The sequence below is a fragment of the Danio rerio genome, chromosome 21 (assembly GCF_052040795.2).
Source record: "Danio rerio strain M-AB ecotype USA chromosome 21, GRCz13ab, whole genome shotgun sequence".
NCBI lineage: Eukaryota > Metazoa > Chordata > Actinopteri > Cypriniformes > Danionidae > Danio > Danio rerio.
In genome coordinates, this window is record NC_141041.1 from 39678626 (window position 1) to 39701066 (window position 22441).

General features: G+C 37.2%; 1 protein-coding gene and 1 long non-coding RNA gene across 5 annotated transcripts in view; one reads left to right on the top strand and one right to left on the bottom strand.

Annotated features, from left to right (window-relative positions):
• dacha (dachshund a) overlaps positions 1-22441 on the bottom strand; it is a 302853-nt gene that overhangs the window by 228383 nt on the left and 52029 nt on the right.
• LOC147838917 (uncharacterized) lies at positions 7374-13744 on the top strand. The gene is made up of 3 exons (XR_015520609.1): positions 7374-8300; positions 8704-11205; positions 11320-13744. It is a non-coding gene; the product is annotated as an uncharacterized LOC147838917 (long non-coding RNA).

Here is a 22441-nt window from a genome sequence, read left to right on the forward strand (position 1 = left end):
CTGCATTATCTATTGTTAACAATCACGGGTTAGGATTTTAATATTGCATTAGTAAATGTTGCACTATGATTAATACATGCTGCACAGGTGTGGTTCATTGTTAGTTTAGGTTAGTAAATGCATTAGCTAAAGTTAACTAATGAAACCTTATTGTAAAATGTGACCCAAATATGTATTGTATAGCATCCTATAGAAGGTATTCATTAAAAAAAAAAGATCAGAAGGACATGTACTCATTTATGCCTGGCCCTATATAAACAAATGTGTGCATATTTTTTTATTTTATATTATTATTATATACAGTTGAAGTCAGAATTTTTAGCCCCCCTGAATTATTAGCCCTGTTTCTTTCCCCTAATTTCTGTTTGATGGGGAGAAGATTTTTCAACAAATTCCTAAACATAATAGTTTTAATAACTCATTTCTAATGATTGATTTATTTTATTCTTGCCATGATGACTGTAAATGATATTTGACTAGATGCTTTTCAGGACACTTTTATACAGCTTAAAGTGACATTCAAAGTCTTAATTAGGTTAATTAGGTTAACTAGGCAGATTAGGGTAATTAGGCAAGTTATTGTATAACGATGGTTTGTTTTGTAGACTATCAAAAAAATATATAGCTTAAAGGGGCTAATCATTTTGACCTCAAAATGGATTTAAAAAAAAATAAATTAAAACTGCTTTCATTCTAGCCAAAAAAATAAAAAATATATAAGACTTTTACCAGAAGAAAAAATATTATCAGACATACTGTGAAAATTTCCTGAATCTGTTAAACATCATTTAGGAAATATTTAAAAAAGGAAAAAAAATCAAAGGTGCACTAATAGTTCTGACTTTAACTGTATATACACACTGTGGGTTACACTTTATAATAAATACACACTTTAAATCATTTATTAAGTATAAGCAAATACTTTATTTATTAAGCATCAACTTTACATTGATAGATGTTAGTAAGCAGTTTGCTGTATTTTATGCAGTACAGTGGTGGTGAGCAGAAAACGTCATCTTTGCCCTCACGCTTCTGTCCTCTACCTCGGCTCAATTCAATTACCATTCTCCACACAAACGAGCACAAATTTTCTTCTTTTCGTTCTTTCATCCCTTCTTTGTTTTTTTTTAGCATAGACAGGGCTTATGGAAATGAGCTCTTCTCTGCCGCCGAGGGGTTGCCAAGCCATGTGTCCCAGTGTAATGTCATCTCACTTAAGGACTATGTAAACAGCATTTTCGGCACGTTCGTGCGACGCGCCATGACCCCCGAGCACTCGCCGCAAGGTCAGGGTGCGCAGACTGGGGTGTGAGGGGCAGAAGGGAAGAGGGACATGCGGAGAGGGACGAGTCTAGAGCATGTTCTGCATGTGAAGATTGATACTGAATGTGTTTTCAGGTGAGTGCAAAGGATGAGTGTGTTCGATAGACTATCTTTTCAAATATACACGCTTACAAACTGAATGACAAGTGACAAACTTAAAACTAAATGAAATAGGACTCACTGTAGTCTGAACTATTATCTACACATTAGTTTAGGTCACAATTCACAATATTAACAAACCATTAACTAACACCACTTAATAATCTACTAATTAGCTGTTTATTAATAGCTAGTTAGGTAGAAGTAAGGTTTAGGTCAGGGGTGTCCAAACTCAGTTCTGGAGGGTCGGTGTCCAGCAAAGTTTAGTTCCAACCCCAATCATACACACCTGGGCCCCCTAATCAAGCTCTTACTAGGCTTTCACATCCTTGCAGGTGTGTTGAGGCAAGTTGGAGCTAAAACTGGACACCGCTGGTTTAAGTTTTCTGTAGGATTAGACATGTAGAATAAAATCATACATTAACTACTAATGAACAGTTAACATCTTAATAATAGACAGGTAATAATAAGCCACGTTTAATAGCATGAATTGTGACCCAAATTAAAGTGTTACCATCATTCATCTGAATAGCTTTTAAAACAATTAGTTAACTTCACTTTAAAAACTGAGTAAACCTGTTGCTTTAGAATTGTTATTTAAATGAACTATGTGCATAATTATAAAACTTAACAGTTCCCAATTATAATGGGTTTACTGACCTTTTTTCAAACTTGTCACTTTTAGGTCAATGGGTTTACTCACTGTTTTTGAATAAAGTAATTAATCACATTTCAGTGTTGGTAACATAATTACAGTTTACAAGATTGGTCAACAATGCAATTCTAAATATAAATAGAGAAATAAACTACATGCATTTTTAATCTGTATTTTTTGTTAATTTTTAGCAGTTGAAAACAGTTAATATACAACAAACATAAAAAAATTATTATTAAAACTATATACAGTTGAAGTCAGAATTATTAGCCCCCTTTGAATTTTCTTTCGTTTTTAAATTTTTCCCAAATTATGTTAAATTGTCACAGTATCTCTGATATTATTTTTTCTTCTGAAGGAAGTCTTATATGTTTTATTTCGGCTAGAATAAAAGCAGCTTTCTATTTTTTTAAAACCATTTTAGGGACAAAATTATTAGCCCCTTTAAGCTATTTTTTTTTCGATAGCCTACAGAACAAACCATCGTAATACAATAACCTACCTAATTACCCTAACCTGCCTAGTTAACCTAATTAACCCAGTTAAGTCTTTAAATTTCACTTTAAGCTGTATAAAAGAGTCTTGAAAAATATTTAGTAAAATATCATTTACAGACATCATGGCCGTGGACCAAAGCCAGTCCGTGGATAAATTGGTACAGGGCCGCACAGAAATGAATCATTTGCGTTTTTTTTATTATCTGAGCTTGAACGATCTTTTATTTAGAAAAAATCTTTTATTTTAAAAAATGACCTATTTTCTTGGTTACATCTCTGTCATTTGAGTGCTAAAATTTAACCCACAAGCCAGCAAAATACATAAGAAACAGACAGATGCTTTTGAAAAGTTCTTTTCGAAGGAAAAAAGGCCCAGTGAAGGACCCACAAACTGCCAAGGAATGGATCCGCAAGCTATTTGTCAACAAATCCGGTTAATTCAGGATGCCTGTGCAAGAAGACCAACTGCTGGAGATCACAAAAATGACGGTGGTCATTCACATATCGTTTCTTTTCTGCAAGCAAGTAAGTTATATTCAATGGAGGTATGCAGCTTGATGATCCCCCCCTCTCGACCAGGCCACGATAAAATTGTCAATCGTTCACCTGTCCATGATGACAAAAGGAGCTACGTTTTTTGCTGTTTTTGTTTTTCGCAAATCCGCCAGAGGAGGCTGCTGTGCACGCTATTTCAGATCTTAAATTTCAATCCTCCAGAGGCCGTTGTTGACTGACTTACTGACTGACTGACCAAGCCACAATCCCCCAATCCACTCCCTTCCCTAAACCCAACCAATAGTATTTTAAAAAGCACCAATTGACCTGAAAAGCAATGGCTTAATAGTTCCGCCTAACGTTTGTTTTAAATACAAAATGCAGCCATACGTAACTCTGGCTACATAATTCACGATCTTCAGAAACGTATATAGGGCTACATTTTTAGAATGAGCCTGTGTTGGATATAAGAGATCCTAGCACCTATATTATTAATAAGCTGAAACATTTCTCAATAATTTCTCACAAAATCATTCTATTCAGATTACTTTTATATCCCCATGCACTTTTGTACAGTCTGTTTTGCATCCCTTTTATTCATATTTAGGCATTTTTTATTAATGACTGAGACATAACTACAAACAAGTCTTGTAAGATAGCACAGCATAGCCACTGAGCAATATTTAGGCCAATACTGGCCTGACATCCAATTCAATCTTTCTTTTCTTTTATCCTCTTCAAATCACAACATATCACTAATGCCACTTCCATTCCTTTTTCTTTCCCTCGCAAAAAAAAGGGGGAAAATGCCTCCCCGTTTCATCCGTGTCCAGGAGCACTTGTGTGACACAATGAAAGTATTCGAGACCCCGGAGGCCCCAACTCCGGTCCTGACTGCCTGAATGGCTGTTGTGCTCATTAGCTGCCATGGTGACGCCCAGGCCGGCGAATAGCATTCGAGCTGCGGCCTGGCACAAAAGCACCTCCAATTAAATGTCAATAATTTAACAAATCCTTTGAACTCCTTGCAGCTCCGTGTTTACAGGGGCTTACAAGAACACTGGAGCGCCATTGTCTCATTATCTGCACAAGCCACATGAGAGATAAAGGGAGGGAAAGAGAGATAGATAGAAGGGGAAAAATGTTAAGAGGGGTGTTTGAAAGGACACACGGGGAGAGGGGTGGAGGCGAGCACTCTCCCATGTTTGGTCTGGGGATATCTGGGAAATGAAGTCCATTCATGCTTGATATCCTGTTGACTCGGCTAACTTTCTGAGCCTGTGAAAGAATCAAACCGCAGCGGTGTGAGGCTGTTAATGAAATCCACAGCTCCGGTCCTGCAGGAGAGAACAAGGCTCTCGACGTGGCTCCTTTCGCAAGTTTTAGCTTGCGAAATTTCATTATAAATAGTACTTGACATCTGCCATAAATAGAAAATCAATTAACATTTATACACCTTTGTTCTAAATTACAGTGACAGCCGCGGAGCATATCAGAGATGTTTCTGAGGTGTCTTTTCAAGTCAACGACCTGGTAATTTGACATGTTCCGCACTGGCACTCTTTCAGGTATTATTTAGTCAAACAGGACTATAATAATAACGACAGCATCTACTTTGAAATTAACGCTGAAGTGTGTCAGTTCTGCACTGCAAGCATCAACAAACTGAACTGTAAATATAATTTAATTTTTCAAGTCCACTCAGATTTCAATTGTTTGCATGAAAAGTTAGTTCGACCTTAAAGGAACACTTCATTTTTTTAAACTTGGCTTATTAACTCAATTACTAAATATACTCAGCTGATCTTCAGGTCAGGCCGAAGCACTTTTAGCTTAGCTAAAAGATCAGAAGTGCTCAACCCTGTTCCTGGACATCTACCTTCCCGGAGAGTTCAGCTCCAACACAGACCAAACACAACTAAACCGACTAAGTAGGATCTGAAGGAGAACATTGTAATTAAAGACAGGTGTGTTTGGTCAAGGTTGCAGCTAAACTCTGCAATAAGGTAGATCTCCAGGAACTGGGTTGGACACCGCTGTCATAGATCATTGAATCGAATAAGACCATTAGCATCTCGCTCAAAAATTATTTCAATTATTTTCCTTTTTAAAGCCTGACCCTTCTGTAGTCAGACAGAAAGATAGATAGAATCAGAAGAAGCCAATGTAACACAAGCCAGCTAGTAAAATTCTGTGTAGGGAAAGTTGTGATTTTTTGCCAAGTATGTTGACCCAAACTCAGAATTTGTGCTCTGCATTAAACCAAAGACTATCGAAGACACAAGACATGTCACTCGTATACTTTTGAATGGGGAAAAGTTTAACTGTCAATATGGCAAATAAAAGCCCCGTCTTCTAGTACATGAGCCAATCAGTAATCACTATATGGTGAAAAAAGCCCGGCTTCTAGTACCGTAGCCAATCAGTGATCACTATAGAATGACAATTCTCCGTTGGAGGGGCTCGGACCAGACATGAGTTTCTGCAGATTTTGTGTGACACGAATATTTAGAAATGAAACTAAAGAGACAGTTGTTGTTTAATTGTATATGAAATGTAATCATAAGCTTGGCAATTAGTTTTGGAGAATTTGATGTTTCCCCAATAAAACAGAATGCCCGAGCATACTGCCTGAAAGGCGTTTCAAAGATGGCCGCCGAATAAAATTACTTGCCTCAAAGTGACTTTGATTAAACCCATCGAAGCAGTTGGGGGATCAGTGCCTTGCTCAAGGGACTCACCTCAGCCATAACACTGAGGGTGGTAAGAGCGCTGGTTATTCACTCCCACCATGGACAATATCCCTGCTGGAGCCAAGACTTAAATCCTTCCGATCACAAGTCCAACTCTTTAACCAATAGACCACAGCTGCCCCCTGTCCACAGCAGTCTTTAGCCTCCTGTTCGAGCAATCTTCTTCCATGCAAAGAATCACTATTCGATCCGAGCTTGGTGTAGGACTGGAGGTTTACATTGGTGCCATGACCCGGATGGGAGTGAGGTGAGTTTGGGGGTGGGGTGAGTTTAATGGAGGCCAGCTAGTGAAACCCCACTTTTCTGACCACAAAATGGGCTCTAATGACAGATGTTAGAGGCCATAGTTTTTAACCTCCTTATTAGAGCACCCATGCAAAGAATCACCTGTTTGATCGCAGCTCGAACCGAGCGGATGGTGTATGACCACCGCTGGGGGTTACACTGATATGGCTAGAAACTATACTCCCATTACGGCACTTATTATGAACTTTGCTGCAGCAGGCACATTGATATTATGCTGACCCTACACTCTCAGGTACAGTACAGAAGCTGTCACTAGGGCCGTACCGTTTCAAAAGATACATATTTGTACCCAAAGAGTTTACAGTGGTATCTCAAAGGCACATATTAGAGCCAAAATGTACATAAAAAGTTCCTTTGAGAGACCATAATGGACCCTTTAAGTATAAATATGTAGCTTTTGAAAAGGTACTGCCCCAGTGAAATCTCCTGTACCTTTATTTCTGAAAGCGTAAAATAGTCCCCAGATAGGTATTTTCTCTGGTTAATATTGGTTATATTTGGCTATATTGGTTATATTTGGCTATAATGACAGAAGTTAGCCAATGTTCAGGTGCTGCATAATATCATTGCACCTGCTGCAGGTCAACTGTTTCAGATCAGCTAAATTAATTCAATAATGGTAAAACTGAACTCGAGGGGAGCGGTAAAATGAGCCTATTTTCATAAAAGTTGAGTTTTCCCTGAATCTTTGACAACCTCTATACAAGTTTGGTGATTGTTTGAATTTTAAAAATGAATCACAGACTTTTTTCTCTTTCGTCTGATCTCCTGATGACCCTACAATGAGCATGCAGTTTGATTCATTGCGAAGCTCAGCATGTCAAAAACACAGAGACGATTTTCTCTGCAAACACTTGCAAAGGAATGGGACAAATGGATTAAGAAAACAGCACCCCTCCTTCTCCCTGCTAACCCCCATCCCGCAAGCAAGAAAAGCCCAAGAAATCAAAAAGCCTCAAGATTTCCTGACTCTCCATCTTGGCCAAACTTTTACATCTCTGTTTACTGGGATTTCTTTCTTATTACAAAATGATTTCGGTCTCCAAACATGCGTGGATTACTTAGCGAGTACGACCTGGGGTCATCCCTGAACACAAGGCCAAGGAGGAAAAGAAAAACATTGATGCGATATGAAAAGAAAATATCGTGAAGAAAAGAGCAAATTGTCGTCTAAGCATGTTGCGCTTTTTGTTTAAAGTAATTAAGGCTGTGGGCATTTGTTATTATTTTTATTTTTCATTTATTAGAGGGAAAACAGAAAAAGCAATAAGAAAAGAACAACCTGAACATGTAGAGGGTGAGCTAAAAGAAAAGAAATGAAACAAGATGCAGTGGCTGCACAATCTAAACACTGACCGCTTGGTGTTTTTCTTGCAAAGCCTGCTTTCAGAGAGATTTGAATTTAATTGATTCCTTTTTACACAAATACATTGTTGGAATGCCAGTAATGAAAAGGCCACGGAGGGGTCAACGGGACACAGCGGGGAAGAAAGACACCAGACAGAACAAGAGGAGGACAGAGCGATGGACAAGAGAGCAGGGGATGTTGATAAAGATCAACTGTACACCTGCCACATCAATACCTGAGCCTGCATCTATCCTGTTATCTTTTTTTTTTTACTTTTTAAAATAATAGATGTTAAGGTATTACCTTGTAAATAAATTAAAGTTGGGCCGATAAACTATATCATATCGAATCACAATTACATTTATGCTTATAACGATGATAAGCTCTAGGCATTTTTACTCGATATTCATCCTAAGAGCCAATCACACAGCATAAATATGCAACAGTATGAATAATTTAATTATGTTGATACTAGGGTTACACGATTTAGCCTAAAAATCAAATATCAAAATCTCGATTAATTGAACATTTTAACTCGATTAAAAAAATGTTGGGTCCCACTTTATATTAAGTGTCCTCAACTACTATGTACTCACATCAAAAAATAAATACAATGTACTTACTGTGTTTATAATGTATTTAAGAACACTTGTGGTGCTTTTGAGTTGGGATAGAGTTCGGGTTATGGACAGGTTTGGTGGCATGGGTAGGTTTAAGGGTGGGTTAAGGTGTAAGGGATGGTCAACAGTGTATTTACAAATGTAATTACAAGAGTTAAATACAGATGTAATTACATACATGTAATAATCATGCATAAGTACACAGTAAATACATGTATTTACACAATAAGTACATTGTAACAAACTTAATTAATTATTTAATTAATTAACAAACAATTAATTCCTGTGTAAGTACATATTAGTTAAGGCCACAATATAAAGTGGGACCAAATGTTGTCCTTATGGTTCACTGGCAAGTTTTGTACAGTTATTATGCTCACATGATACAAATGAAAGGGTGCATTACTTGACTTACTTGACTCTATGATTATTGATTGAACATCAACGATGAACAACTAATATTCAAACACACATTGCCTAAAACCAACAGTCCAATAGTTTTTTGAGGGGTGCACGTCAGCATCAACGTCAGCCATGGCAAGTGGTATGCGACCATGCAGATTCTGCACTGGACTATATACATGCCTTGACGCAGAAGCATAAACAGAGCAGGGTCATAAGACTTCAAACTCGTTAAGTAATCAGAAAAAAAAAACCAGGAAAAAGTTGATAAATTATAGGTTCTTAATGTCGATTTCGATTACTTTGCAATTAATTTCCCAGTCCTAGTTTTTTTCTGAAGTGTTTAAATACAGAGTTCCTAGGACTAGGGCAGCACGGTTTACAGATACTATGGTAGTATCGCGATACTATGGCTCAAAAATTCTGGCGGTGCCACTGTAGTTTAAAAATGGTTGTATCATCATTAATGGTTTATATACAATAGATATGTTCCATGTGGAAAAGTCACTAAAATGCTCACACGTTTGTGCGACTATAAACTATTTTATTTGAATAGTCAGTGTGGAGCCTTATAAGGTTGCAAAACTGTGTAGAATTTGCGCCTTTTATGGTAGCCTATTGAATGTTTTCTAACACTTCAGTTCAAACGCAAATCTGAATCGATTCATTTCTGTTTCTGTTAATATGATTTATTAGCAACAGCGACAACCACTTTAAATAAAAAACTTTGACATTTTTAATTACTTTGGATTGTTACTTAAGACTGCAAAAAAATAGATGAAAAACCTAAAATAGCAACAGGAAACAATTTTTGAGCACTTCATATAGACTAATGTTGTTGTAAAAAATGCTCTTTTGTAACAAACTTCATTTGGTATAATTTTTATCTTTATTTTAATGTGTTTTTTGTTGGTCAGTTGTTTACAAAATAAACAAAAAACAATGAATCAATTTTAGGTGAAGTTAGGTGAGAATAATACTTTTTGGCCTTAAGGGAATTATGAATTACATTCAAGTAAGCCTATTGTAACATAAAATAGAGTATTTCTGACAATTGTCTTTATAATTTGAGTTATGAATTACAGTAGCGCAATACTACTTGGTATCATGATAATTCAGCTGGTATAGTATTGTAAGATTAATTAATGGTAATGCGACAACCCTACCAAGGACTATTTTGTTCATGGGAGATATTAAGGGCACTATACGCAGAGGTGACCAATATTTGTGAAGGTTTTTCTTGTGTCATGCAAAAAGACAAAAAAACTGGCTTTAAGACTCAACGTTGAATCATAAGCAGTGGTTTGAGATAATTAAAGAAATCCATGTAATGCAAAAACTGAAATTCATGTTGAGGATGAAAACGGATGTTTTCTGGAAGGTTTGGGAAAAATGGTTGCTATATAAGGAATATAAAGACATCTCCATTTAAGTGAATGGTAACTGGAAGAGTATCTTATGCATTTGGCATGTGGTGTATATATAGGTAAGAAACTTTGCAAGTACTTGTCGACCAAGGTTATTATAGTTAACGAAAAAACGAAAGCTAAAATTTAAAATAATTGTCGTTAACTGAAATAAAAATAAAAACAAGTTTTTTTTAAAAAACTAGAACTAACTGAAACTGTATTGTGTGCATACAAAACTAACTGAAACTAACTAAAATTCAAGCAAAAACCTCGTTCGTTTTTGTCTTTGTAAATGTATTTTATACATAATCTTAGTGTAGGCACTTAAGAAGTAATTATAATTTGTGCTACAGGTTTTTGACCCGTACGGCACCTAAGTCTGTAGTCTTGCTGCCATTGGCCATATTGAGCTGGTTCTCCTCCAGTTATCCTTACTGTTGCTCCCGCAACAAAAACAACGAGTGGACATGACAGCAGCACGGTGACAGCAATAAATACAGACACTTTAAAATATTACTTTAACATGTTTGTGCCCAGTGATGGGTTTTAGTTCTGTATCCCGATCACAAGCTAATCTTTTTAACCGGATCTTCTAAGCGAACTGGTTGAACTAGTTCACCAAATCGAACTGAATCATTTGAAATGACTCGCGTCTCCATTAAGCACTTATTCACAAACTACTTTTAACAAGAAAAACAACACTTTTAACTTTTAACAAGCCTAATACCCCCCCCCCCTCCCCCTGACTTTAAATAATCCAATATATACTCTGATTCAGTAATTAGAACACTACAAAACACTAAGATCAAATTTGAAAAGCAGTTAACCGACAATACTGTGCATGTGTGATTCAGTGAACCAAACACAAACAGTACATGACAGAGCCTGCTGTGACTGAACAAAACTGCAGCGCGGGTAAATCGAGGGCTTAAATGAGAGGATCTGTTGAAAAACTTACATTTATTTCTTACCAGAAAATCGTAATGGAATTTAAATTAGTGAATCGTGCTTCCGTTGGGCTGCAAAACAATACTGTAAGACACTTTTCAGATCATGATGATGTTTTAACTGACTGAAATTGCTATTGTTAACTACATAATGTTCTAACATACACGTTTAAGATCTGAACTTCCCATCACTACTGTGTATCTAACCTAAGAAGCAGCCTTGCACACATATTGTACTTAAGGCTGCTATCTTGTGGGCTGTTGTATGTGAATTTGAGGATGGGTATGGTAGTGGTAGATGATAGTGTTCATGTGTCCTCTGAATACATGTTTCAAAAAATGTATGGCTGAGTTTTTATTAAGCAAAAAACAGAAATGTGCGCACATCTAGAAAAATCTTGAAGGCAGGTGCACGATCAAAAAACAAACATAAGTAGCAAAAGATTCTTTTGCTACTTATGTGAGTTTTTATTAAACAATATTTATTCTGTTGATTTTAAATCTTGCACCAAGAATATATCGTTATTTAGAAAAAAACTACAACTAATACTGAAACTAATGAAAACTAAACTAAAACTAAATAATTTCAAAATATAGAAACTAATAAAACAAGTAAATCTTCCACTAAAAACTAATTAAATCTAACGGAATTTGAAAACAAAAAATCGAAAGAAATAGAAACTAAAACTAATGAAAAATCCAAAACTATTATAACCTTTCTGTCAACTTACACTAACCCTAAGCCCAACCCCAACCTAACAGTCTACTTATAATCTACTAAGACTTAGTTGGCATCAAGATGCAATGTAACTTCAGTTCAACAAACTGACCATCAAAATAAAGAGTGACCAAATAATGTGCTGAAATATTCCAAAAGTGCACATATTTGGAAAAATATTGATATAGTTACATGTTATGTACTGATGTGGTTACATTTTGTAATTTAATTATTTATGACTTCCACTGTTGTCTCTTCCATTATCATTTTTATGAATATAACTCACATGTTGCTCATATTAGGTACTCATATAATGAAAGATAGGAGGCTGATACGTTCTTCCTCTGATGTACTTCCACCTTGTAAATGAAAACAGAACTGAGTCTGTTTTTTTAAAAGTAAATGAATAGACAAGCATTTATATTGTATTTAATTAAAGCTGAACAGTTCTGTTTTTGTAGAATATGCTTGATAACCAATGTCTTTTATTTTCTTCAATAATCCACTTATTAAAATGCATATGTAAATAATAAGCGGCTCACTTTGCGTGCGGATATACCCATTTATTAAATTTCATAAACCGCCATTAACAGCTATGCAAACGGTAACCTATTTTGAGCCCATGAGAGTGCTTTGCATGTAGTGGCAGTTGGTCAAATATTTGTAACCTAGCCTGTAATAAATAAAAATGATTGGTAAAGCAAGTTATACTGCAATCAGGTGATGTGCTCCATCAGGCACAATAATCTTAATAATATCCTGTAGTGTGTGCTGTGCCGTGGTTTTCATATCTTGTGCACTAAGATTTGAGGTGATAAAAATCGCAGAAGATTCTCCTCATGTATGCGCTGCAACCAGATTTTCTTATCGGTTACGATATTAAAACTCCTGCAGTCTGAGCCCAGCTGATGAAGTCTGGGTAAAGTAACACCTAACGGTCAAAAGCTGCAGGCACATTTACTAACCCTGCAGCGACGGTAAGCATGGCAGCAGAGGGAACATATTATAGTGTTAACACCTGCATAAAAAGTTTCTTATGAAAAGTATTCTTTTTGTCTTGTTTTAAAGTCCAAATATCCAAAAAAAAATTGAATAAAAAAGCATCTTCTAGACAAGCCAAAAAAACTATTTTTAATCCAAAACTTGCTAAAATTAAGTGAGTTTTCCTTAAAACAAGCTAAATATTCATGTTTTTGTTCTGACGTAAGATTATTTAGCTTGTTTTAAAGGAAAAACTCACCTAATTTTCACAGATTATTTCTAAAAACAAGACAATATTTTTGCTTGTCTAGAAAATGCTCCTTAATTTAAGAGTTTTTAAACATTTACACTAAAAACAAGTCAAAAAAATATTTAATATTTTGCAGTACAGTTATCAAGATGGTAGCACCACCTTTGCCTGATTTTTAACCATAAAAAAACTTGCTTGAAATTAATATTAATACATTTTTAAATCATATCTCATTTTAATATAAGCCTTTGAGGAAATTTCTGTACAATTTAACAGTAAAAAACTGGTGGGTCTATGAAAACAGCTACAACAACAAAGACATCAAGCACTTGATGTTTTCAAAATTAAACGCAAGACATACTGTTGCCTCGTAGGTATTTTCCAATGCTTCAAGTAGCTTGAAAACATCCACCTGTGTGCCTGATATCAATGACAATTGCCCTGTCCTCTGGGGCACGTCACTGTTTTGTACGTGTCCCACCCTATTATAGCCCAAGGACATCAGCACGGCCCCTCTGTAACTTAACGCCTATGTAAAATAATACTACATCTATTATTCATACTAACATGATGGAGCAGTTGAAAACAGCCCAGAAGACAGGCACCTATGAAAATGATGACCAAACACTGAAAGAGTCCTGAATTATTGAGGCGGCCATCAGCTGCGTTTTAGCAGTGTAAAGGGATGCTGAATAAGGCACTGACTGGAAGCCCAGAATGCCCTGCAATGTTCTTAAAAGTTTAAGACCAAACAGGGGGGTTTGCTTTATCGGTGTTGGGAACGCTACTTGTAAAAGTTAAATAAAAGCTATACTATTAGAAAAGTAGTTATTTACATATAAAAGTAACAGATGTGTATTAAGAACAAGTAGAAGTGGGGATACAGTTGAAGTCAGAATTATTAGCCCCCCTGAATAATTAGCCCTGTTTATTTTTTCCCCAATTTCTGTTTAAAGAAGAGCAGATTTTTTTCAACACATTTCTACATAATAGTTTTGATAACTCATTTCTAATAACTGATTTATTTTATCTTTGTCATGATGACAGTAAGTATAATTTTACTAGATATTTTTCAAGACACTTCTATACAGCTTAAAGTGAAATTCAAAGACTTAACTAGGTTAATTAGGTTAACTAGGCAGGTTAGGGTAATTGGGTTAATGAAATAAAGTTATTGTATAATTCTTAAATGTTTTTTAACAATTAAAATCAGCTTTTATTCTAGCTGAAATAAAACAAATAAGATTTTTTTCCAGAAGAAAAAAATATTATCAAACATACTGTGAAAATTCCCTTGCTCTGTTAAACATCATTTGAAAAATATTTGTAAAAATTCAACAAAAAAAAAATTATTTATTTATTTTATTTATTTGTTTATTTGGCAGGGACAGTGTACATTAATTAGCATTTCTGCCAATGCACCAGAATTAGCCCGAAGGCTATTTTTCATCTGAGGGGGACTAATAATTTCAATCTAAGGGGGACTAATAATTTTGACTTTAACTGTATACTGAATTAGAATTCAACATAATTCATCATTGTCAATTACATAAAGTAAATTATTTATTCATTTCTACAGCAGTTAAAAGCATTAACATTTGTACTTATAAAGCTTTAACTGAATAGGAATGATTACGAAGACCACATTTAAGTCATTAAAATTAAGCCAATAAGGCCAAATCCCAATTTTTTATTAATTTTTTTTCTGTGGAGGGGAAGGGCTTCAAAATTTACCCCAGAGAAATGGAACACCACTACAACACAAACACGTCATCATGTCATCTCAAGCTCTTCATTTGAGACTGACGAGGATGACAGGAGGATGATGTTATTCCAGTTGCTTTATTTTTTGGCATTTATCCTCAGGAAATCACCAACGGCAACAATATCATATTATCATAACTATATAATGTGGCAATAAGCTCATAACTGTACTGTGCATTTACACTGTGGCCGTATTCAACTTGTAAACACACGAAAACAACATTAATGTTATACCAAACATTGTTAAAAGCTAATTCCCAGCCACTAGACTTTTCTCACAGGGTATGCGAGTGTTATCGAGTGACAGATGTTAAGGTATGCTGTGAGACTGTATAGGAGTTATTATTACAGATTATAGATAGCGGATTTTTGAACTTTTTTTAATCTTTTTTGTCGAACGCCGTTATTATTGCATTAAAACATTTGTTTTAAAAATTCGTAATAATGACAAAAAAAATCATCTCCTGACTCGCATTTGCAGCTATGTTGTTTCGAGTGTGGTCCTGGAAAATCTCAGTTTTAGTCTAGCCCTTTCCCTAATTCTTTGTTCACACCAGATGCGGAACGTGCATATAAATCATGCAAAAATAGACGAGTAAACATTTTGAATTTACTCGATTTGTTCGCATATAAAGTTTGCTTCATTCGCGCATCAAATTCAATTCACAATAGACGCAGATTCGCATCACGGGCAGGGCTTCTGTCTGCCCGGAGACTCTAGCTTCGTTGCTAAATGGCTAACATTGGTTTTATTGAGAGAATAGCTATGTTTATGGGCTTTAGGAAGGCTGATAAACAGCGTATATTAATTTGCCACCGTGTCTGAGTCTATTCGAATCATTCTGAGCTGCACCAGCTCTGTGAGTTCATCAACTCCTCCAGAAACTACACCTGGGTGATGAAAGCTTTCATTGATGCTTCCGACTGAGTCTAGCCCAGTCTGATGAACTGTTATCCGGTGTCGGCAAGAGGATTTCCACTCGAGACACCAACATCATAATCATCATAATCACACCCCTACAAGAGAAAGCTCCTGATTGGTTAATGCGGAGCGAATGTCAGCTGTAGTACAGCTTTTCCAAATCTAGCGATTAGCGCGTTAAGAAAACTCACACCACTTCATTAGTGATGTCTCCTTTGCGCAAATCGTGTAAATGTCTATTTATGTCTTTGCATTGACTTTACATGTAAATCACTAGCGATTAATGCCTCATCCATGTCTGGTGTGAACAACGAAGGGTAGGGGTAAGTGCTAATGGGTAGAATTGGAATTGAACCTAAATGTAGCATTGCGATCAATCTTTCTTAAAGGAGTCATCTAAATGAATCTCAAAACACAAAATGATTGTGACAAACACAAACAAAACACAAATAATTGTGATTAATCATAACACTGCTTAGAAAATCCCAATGAAATGCTTACGAAATTGCATTAAAAGAATACAGTAACATTTCTTTATGTTATACTGTACTGCACTGTACTGCTAAATAGCTACTCTGAAACATTAAACCTCTGTTCAAAGTGAAGTTTTTATAATATTATATATCCTTTCATAAAATCTTAATAAGTAAATAAATAAATGACAGGCTTCCTCCTTCAGATTTCTTTCATCGTCACTGGGGAAACAAACTGGTCCAGTCTCAGACTCCAATGTTTATTAGGTAAATCCGTGTGCTTAAACAAACATTGTTTACTCTTTACAGGAGCATGTAAAAACGTTATGTAATTGTCTCTCCATATAAGTTATGAAAGCAGAAAGTATTTTAACAAGTATTTTTTAAAAATCTGGCCTCACCAATAGATTTTCAGTGCATTTAGCACATGTTAACATTCAACAAAAAGAAACATTCAATGCAGCAACCTGGTCCGTTCTTGATACAGTCCTGAAATGGCTGCATAAGATGGTCAAATTCCATTATTTTAATCTAACATCAACAGGGCCAGCCATATAAACATCCTTTCGTAACTATACTGCCACTGCTAGGATAACAGACTTTTTTTTCCCAACCCATTTCCCTCAGCTCTGAGCAATCCGAACACAAGGGTGGACCCCTAAGTGGAATTTACGGCTCTGGGCCTCTAGTGAGCACCACAAAAGCTACTGATGTCACTCCAACCTACGCAACCCCTCAAATAAATGACCATGTGACTCTATACACAAAAAAAATTAAAGGCCTTGTTCACAAACCGAGGGCATTATATGCAAATACTGATGGGAATGAAAGTTGTGTTATGTTAATACATTAGGCAGATGGTGGTGGAGCGGAGGATGGCTAAACGAATAAATAAACAAATACAAGACTGTATTGTTTTTCCTGAAAGTTTATCCAGCGTGGCCGGAATTAATGCCGTCCACAAAAGAGTCCCGACAGGCAGAGCATGAAATGGGAATGGTGGGGTGTGGGAAAAGAGACGAGCGAAAGAGAGGCTCCCATCTATTGTTTTCATTGTCTGGGATCAGAAGCTGGAATGAGAGCCGAGAATAGGGGGGTAGAGCAAGAGAGAAAGGAGAAACACTCTGAATCCACATAAATGCTCTTGACACGGAGTGCAAAGATGAATTACAGGTATCCATTTAGCCAAACCAGCTGAGTGGGGGATGGGCATCTGAGGAAGTATAGCAGAGGGAAAAAAGAAGAGTGATAGAAAACAAAAACATCACTTCTTTTTACATACCATCTCATCCCTATGCCTCCTCCCTGCTTTGAGCAACTCAGCGAGAATCAGTTTATGGCGCTGGAAAGAGGATCTGAATCACATGAGCAAACAAACTAGAATATATATGCTCAGGAGGAACCATTCGAAAAGGCATCCACTATATATCATAGACCAGATATCAAGCTGTCAGATAAGACCATAACAGCTGTGCTTGGTTCCAGGCAAGAGGATCAAACCAAAATTGCTGTACAAATGAAAGTCTCAAAGTAAGAAGCCTTTCATGCAATGACTCAACACACAAAACCACAATCTTTGTCTATCCAGGATCATTGATGTCCAGTTTAAAACTTCTAACAACAACTAGTCATTAAACTCCACTCAATTACAACCATTGCCGATTAGTGATCAAATCATACTATGGAATGGCCCTTTGTTGTAAGGGTGCTTTCACACATGTAGATCGATTCTTTTGTTTCGAAACAGGGATTAAAGTTGCTATAATGTTTATTTTTGTTCTTGGTGCGGTTCACTTTCACACAGCAAAGTTTCTAAATGGACCAAAGTTATGGAGAAGTAATTTTGACTAATTATCCTAACAGATAAACAGCACTCTGTAATATTTTAGCATGCTTTCACTTTCGAGATCGACATAAAAACGCATGTTTACCAGTAGGAAGACCGGTAGGACATTCCACCCTTCTCTTTATATAACTGTTAGCTGTATATATGGCTATTAAATAACCGTAATACACTGACATTTATCCTGGTTCGTTGGATCGTTTTGCTTTCTCACTGCAATTGATCCACTTTAGAGTTAGTTTCAATCGAGCCAAGACCACCTCATTCAGGCAACTTTAGACTGATTGCTGGATTCATATATGCCAAACAAACTGTGCTAACTAGGCAAACGAGAAAGGTTACGAACCAAACGTCTAGGTGTGAAAGCACCCTTAATTTCCCCTTTTTTACCACTTCATAGCAAGTGGTTCCTCTGCCGAGCCTTTTAAGAACTACTTTGCGTTTTTACTGGTTAGAAAGCCACTGTAGATCCAAGTGTGACTGCATAAGTCTTCTTTTTACCAGCAACACAAACACACAAGCGCCACATCCAAACATGGCGTCAACGATCTATTGTTAATAATGTTACGAAACTTTGCGAACCTATCGATAACAACAACCCATTGTAATTTGTATAGACTTAGAAATCAATGGATGAAGAATAACATGTTTCATGTAACATGCAGTGTGCCATAATTTGAATAGACAGATAATATGTGTTAAGCATTATGTTTCACTGCTATTTCAAATTTAGGAGTTGTTTTAATAGTCACAGTAACCCTGCCCTCATCCCCTGAGACAAGCAGTTCTTACTTCTACCCCACCAATGTATTGGTGCTACTTAAGAACCTTGTTTCCTGGTTCAGACCTGGTGCTTTGGATGTCGAAAGACAAAGAACTGATTTGGAACTAAGCTCTGGCTCTAAACCAGCACTGAAACTGCCTTGGTGGAAATGGGGTAGTGATCAGGAACTAACAACAGATTGTGTCAGATAGTGTTAACAACAACAACAGTTTGGTTTGCCATCATTATGTGGTGCAAGCAACATTTCTTAACTGTCCAACAACACATGGAAATAAAAGTGTTCAGCACTGATCTCTAAAGAAAATGTGCTCTCCACTTGTGATATGGTCTTCAATTTCGGTCCAAGAAAAGTTAGGGGAAAAGGGGGAAGCTATCAACTTGTAACCTTGCACGACTTGCATTTCCCATCTACTTACACTGGTGCAAGTTTAAGACTTGTACCAAATAACTTCAACATTCAAACCTACCTCAGGACTGACTCCACACAAGAAAGAAAAAGTGAATTATTAAATTTTACAGCTCATTACTTGGACAAAAGAGGAATCGACTCTGGAGGGGAAGAGGATTAGTGGTGAAATGAAGCCAGTGAAATGTAGTGGGGGCCATTATCTTTCCCAGTTATCTGGATGGCGCGATAAGTAAATAACCATTGCGGGAGTAACCCCTGGGGACGTAGAATCAAAAAGCGTTCCGATTAGCATAATCTCTCTTGTCTTTCACAGAAGTCTCACTTTCCCCCTCGCACACATTCGGGGAAACGATGTTCTTTAGTAGGAAACTCTGTAAGGCAGAGATAGAAGTCAGCACGCTGTTTATGTGAGCTTATGTAAGCAGAACTAACTGATATCTGGAAATATCAAAGGGGTATCTCTCATATCGCTTTTCAATTTGCACCACTTTCGTTTTTAATTAGCGTTTTAAGCAGCGTCTCCAGTGAAGACGATAATGTGGAGAAGTCCTCCAAGCCTCAATGTTCCTGAAAAGTCAATGCAGGGATGCGTCTTTGGTGCAATTATTCCATCTACAGGTTGGGGTAGAGTAAAATGTATCTTTGCTTTCAAGATTAGGGTCACATAGCCAGGGGTTCTTAGCTGGTACTCAAGACTCTGCCAAGGTATTGCAAATGCTGAGGAAAATACAAATGACCTAAGACTTTCACGACTGCCTCTGCTCTATATATAAAATTACAAAACGGAGTGCTGGAAAGGAGAAAAGGTTAGACAGGAAAAGGGTGAACACGTTGCGTTTCCTGCACCGGGCCTCAATCAGAGAGAATGGACAGATTAGTGAATTGATTCTGCACCAGTGTTTACCCAAGAGCACAGAAATTTCCCTTCCCTCACACCATGCTCTTATCTATATTATTTCAGTTTGTTTTTAACAAACAGCAGCCTCATAATAACCGTAGGGGCCACTGCTTGCTTTACGTTGTGAATAAATGGCCATAAAGCATTTAATTTCAGACTTTTTAACAGTCCGTAATAAATATTTTCAGATAATAACTGAAGGTGAAGTTGGCTTTATGGCACTGTAAATTAGCTCCCAGTTTTATCAGCATATTCGCAAGCTGTTTAACTAGCACACAGATGTCATAATAACGTCCTGAAGAATAACCTTGTTGTTCCAGCGATTGCGCCGTAGTCCTATTACCCAGGGAGCTGTTACGCACACACGCGCTCACCTTCCTCTCGTGAATCTTTAACTGTTTAGTGAGCGGCATGCACAGAGGACAGACGAATTGCCCCAGGCGTGACTGTCACACCAGCCATTATTCTCCCGTTGACTTCCATTCTCTCTCAGGCCTTCAGCTGCAGAGGTTTTCCCTCGTAATTCACCCACATTAGCCCTCCTAACTAAACCCCCCTCCCACAGCTCCTGCGCTCAAATAAAAGAGGAATGAATGCACACCAATGGGGCAGCTATTCGAACAGACAATATTCTCATGCACACCGCCCCAACACTTTTTTGTGTCACATACTTGGGTCCAGTCAGTGAGAATGCCAATAGTCCGCCAGCTTCGGGGGGGCTTAGTTAAGACTTCACATGTCTATGATTAATGAAAATAAAATGCAACGGGGAGCGAGTCGCCACCCCCGTTTGCCCCCAGAAGGCTTAAGTTTGTGTGGAAGCAGCGGCATGATAATTACTGATAAATCCAAGGTCTCAATGAAGCGCACTTTCCCTAATCTCACTGGAAACATCACAAAAGGTCCGGCTCTCTGGCTCTGACACTTGACAGTGCTGGTCTTTGCTCTAATTTCTGTTGGCCTGCGGCAGGCAGACAGCATCCATTGTCAAAAGCCACTCAGTGGCGAAAAGAATCAGACCGTATTTTTGGCCTGGCTAATTCCTATTGTGTGACCAGCACACAATGACCTATGTCCATCTCCTTTTCAGAATATGTAGTCTAACATGATCTTTTTTCTCTTGAGTTGTTGATGCTCGCAAACCCTGCTAAAACCCGCATATGTGGGGTTTGAATCCGGGTCACCAACATGGGAGGTTTGTAGATGGTAGGGTTATATCCTCGCCATTAACAAACAAGACTAACCAGCAAACAATTTTGTGTTTAAAAAATGTCTAATAGACATCCAAACGAAATCTGAGCCAAAACCAATCTGGTCACCCTAGGTACTCAGCAAGCATTTTTGTTTTTAAAAGATGTCTAATAGACATCTAAACATAGACAGCTTGGCTAAAACAAGGCTAAACTTGGGCTGTCAGTGAAAATCTGAATGGCATCTAAGAATAGCCCAAAACTAGACTAGTCATCACATAGACAGATTAGACACACTTTATATGTGTAGTCATTTATATCTGTTTGTTTGATAACTAGTCTAGTTGAACTCTATTCTTAGACTTCTATTAGATTTTCACTGACAGCCCAAATTTAGCCTTGTTTTAGCCAAGAAGACTATGTTTAGATGTCTGGTAGACATCTATTAAACATCCTTAAAAAACAAAAAATGCTTGTTGGGTACCCAGGCTGACCAGAGTCATTTTGGCTCAGAGTAGGGAATTAAGCATACACACAGAAATTGCTTTTAGATGTATCATGTTTGGTTATATTTAGTTCCTCCCTAATCTTGAGCTGTGTTATCGTGTCTTGAGAGACATAAGTTGTGTTTTTACAACTTCACAACCCTTTTAGGCTTGCTTTTACGTCGTTTTCCCATAATTATATACTATAAAGCTACAGTCCTTCTCCCTTAGGAATAGCATGTGACTGTGTAAAAAAAACAGGTTGCATAAATCAGTGTTGGTTTTTCAGACCAAGGCCACTGTTTACACTTGCACACACACACCGACACTCTTAAATCCCCAGGTTGTGTATATGCATTGGAAGGTGGGGAGTGTCGCGCTGGTCAACATTTCTCGAGGATTATTTGATTAATGCTGAGGGCTGCAGTGTGTTTAGACAGGGTCACGACCCTTGGGCATCCATTTAATCAAATCTCTCTTTTTCTCAGCTCACCCAGAGGAGGTCAAAACTAATACAGCCTCCCCTGTCTCCTTTTTTTTCTCCCTTGCTCTCTTCAATACGTCTAGCCGGTTTCAAATGCATGAGTGAGAGGTGTGCATGCATGTGCAGGTCTGGCACATAAGGAAAACTTAGGTTGAGGGATTGGTTTGTGTATGTATTTGTTAGCTCCGCTTTGGGGACAAAACTGACCACAGAGTTGGTGGAGACATCTAAAACTGTCTAGTGATGTCCTCTAAGATGAGTATTTTTATATTTATCCAATTGAAGTCAGGATTATTAGCCCCCTGAATAATTAGCCCCCAAAATATTAGTTTAATGGAGAGAAGATTTTTTTTCAACACATTTCTAAACACAGTAGTTTAATTAAC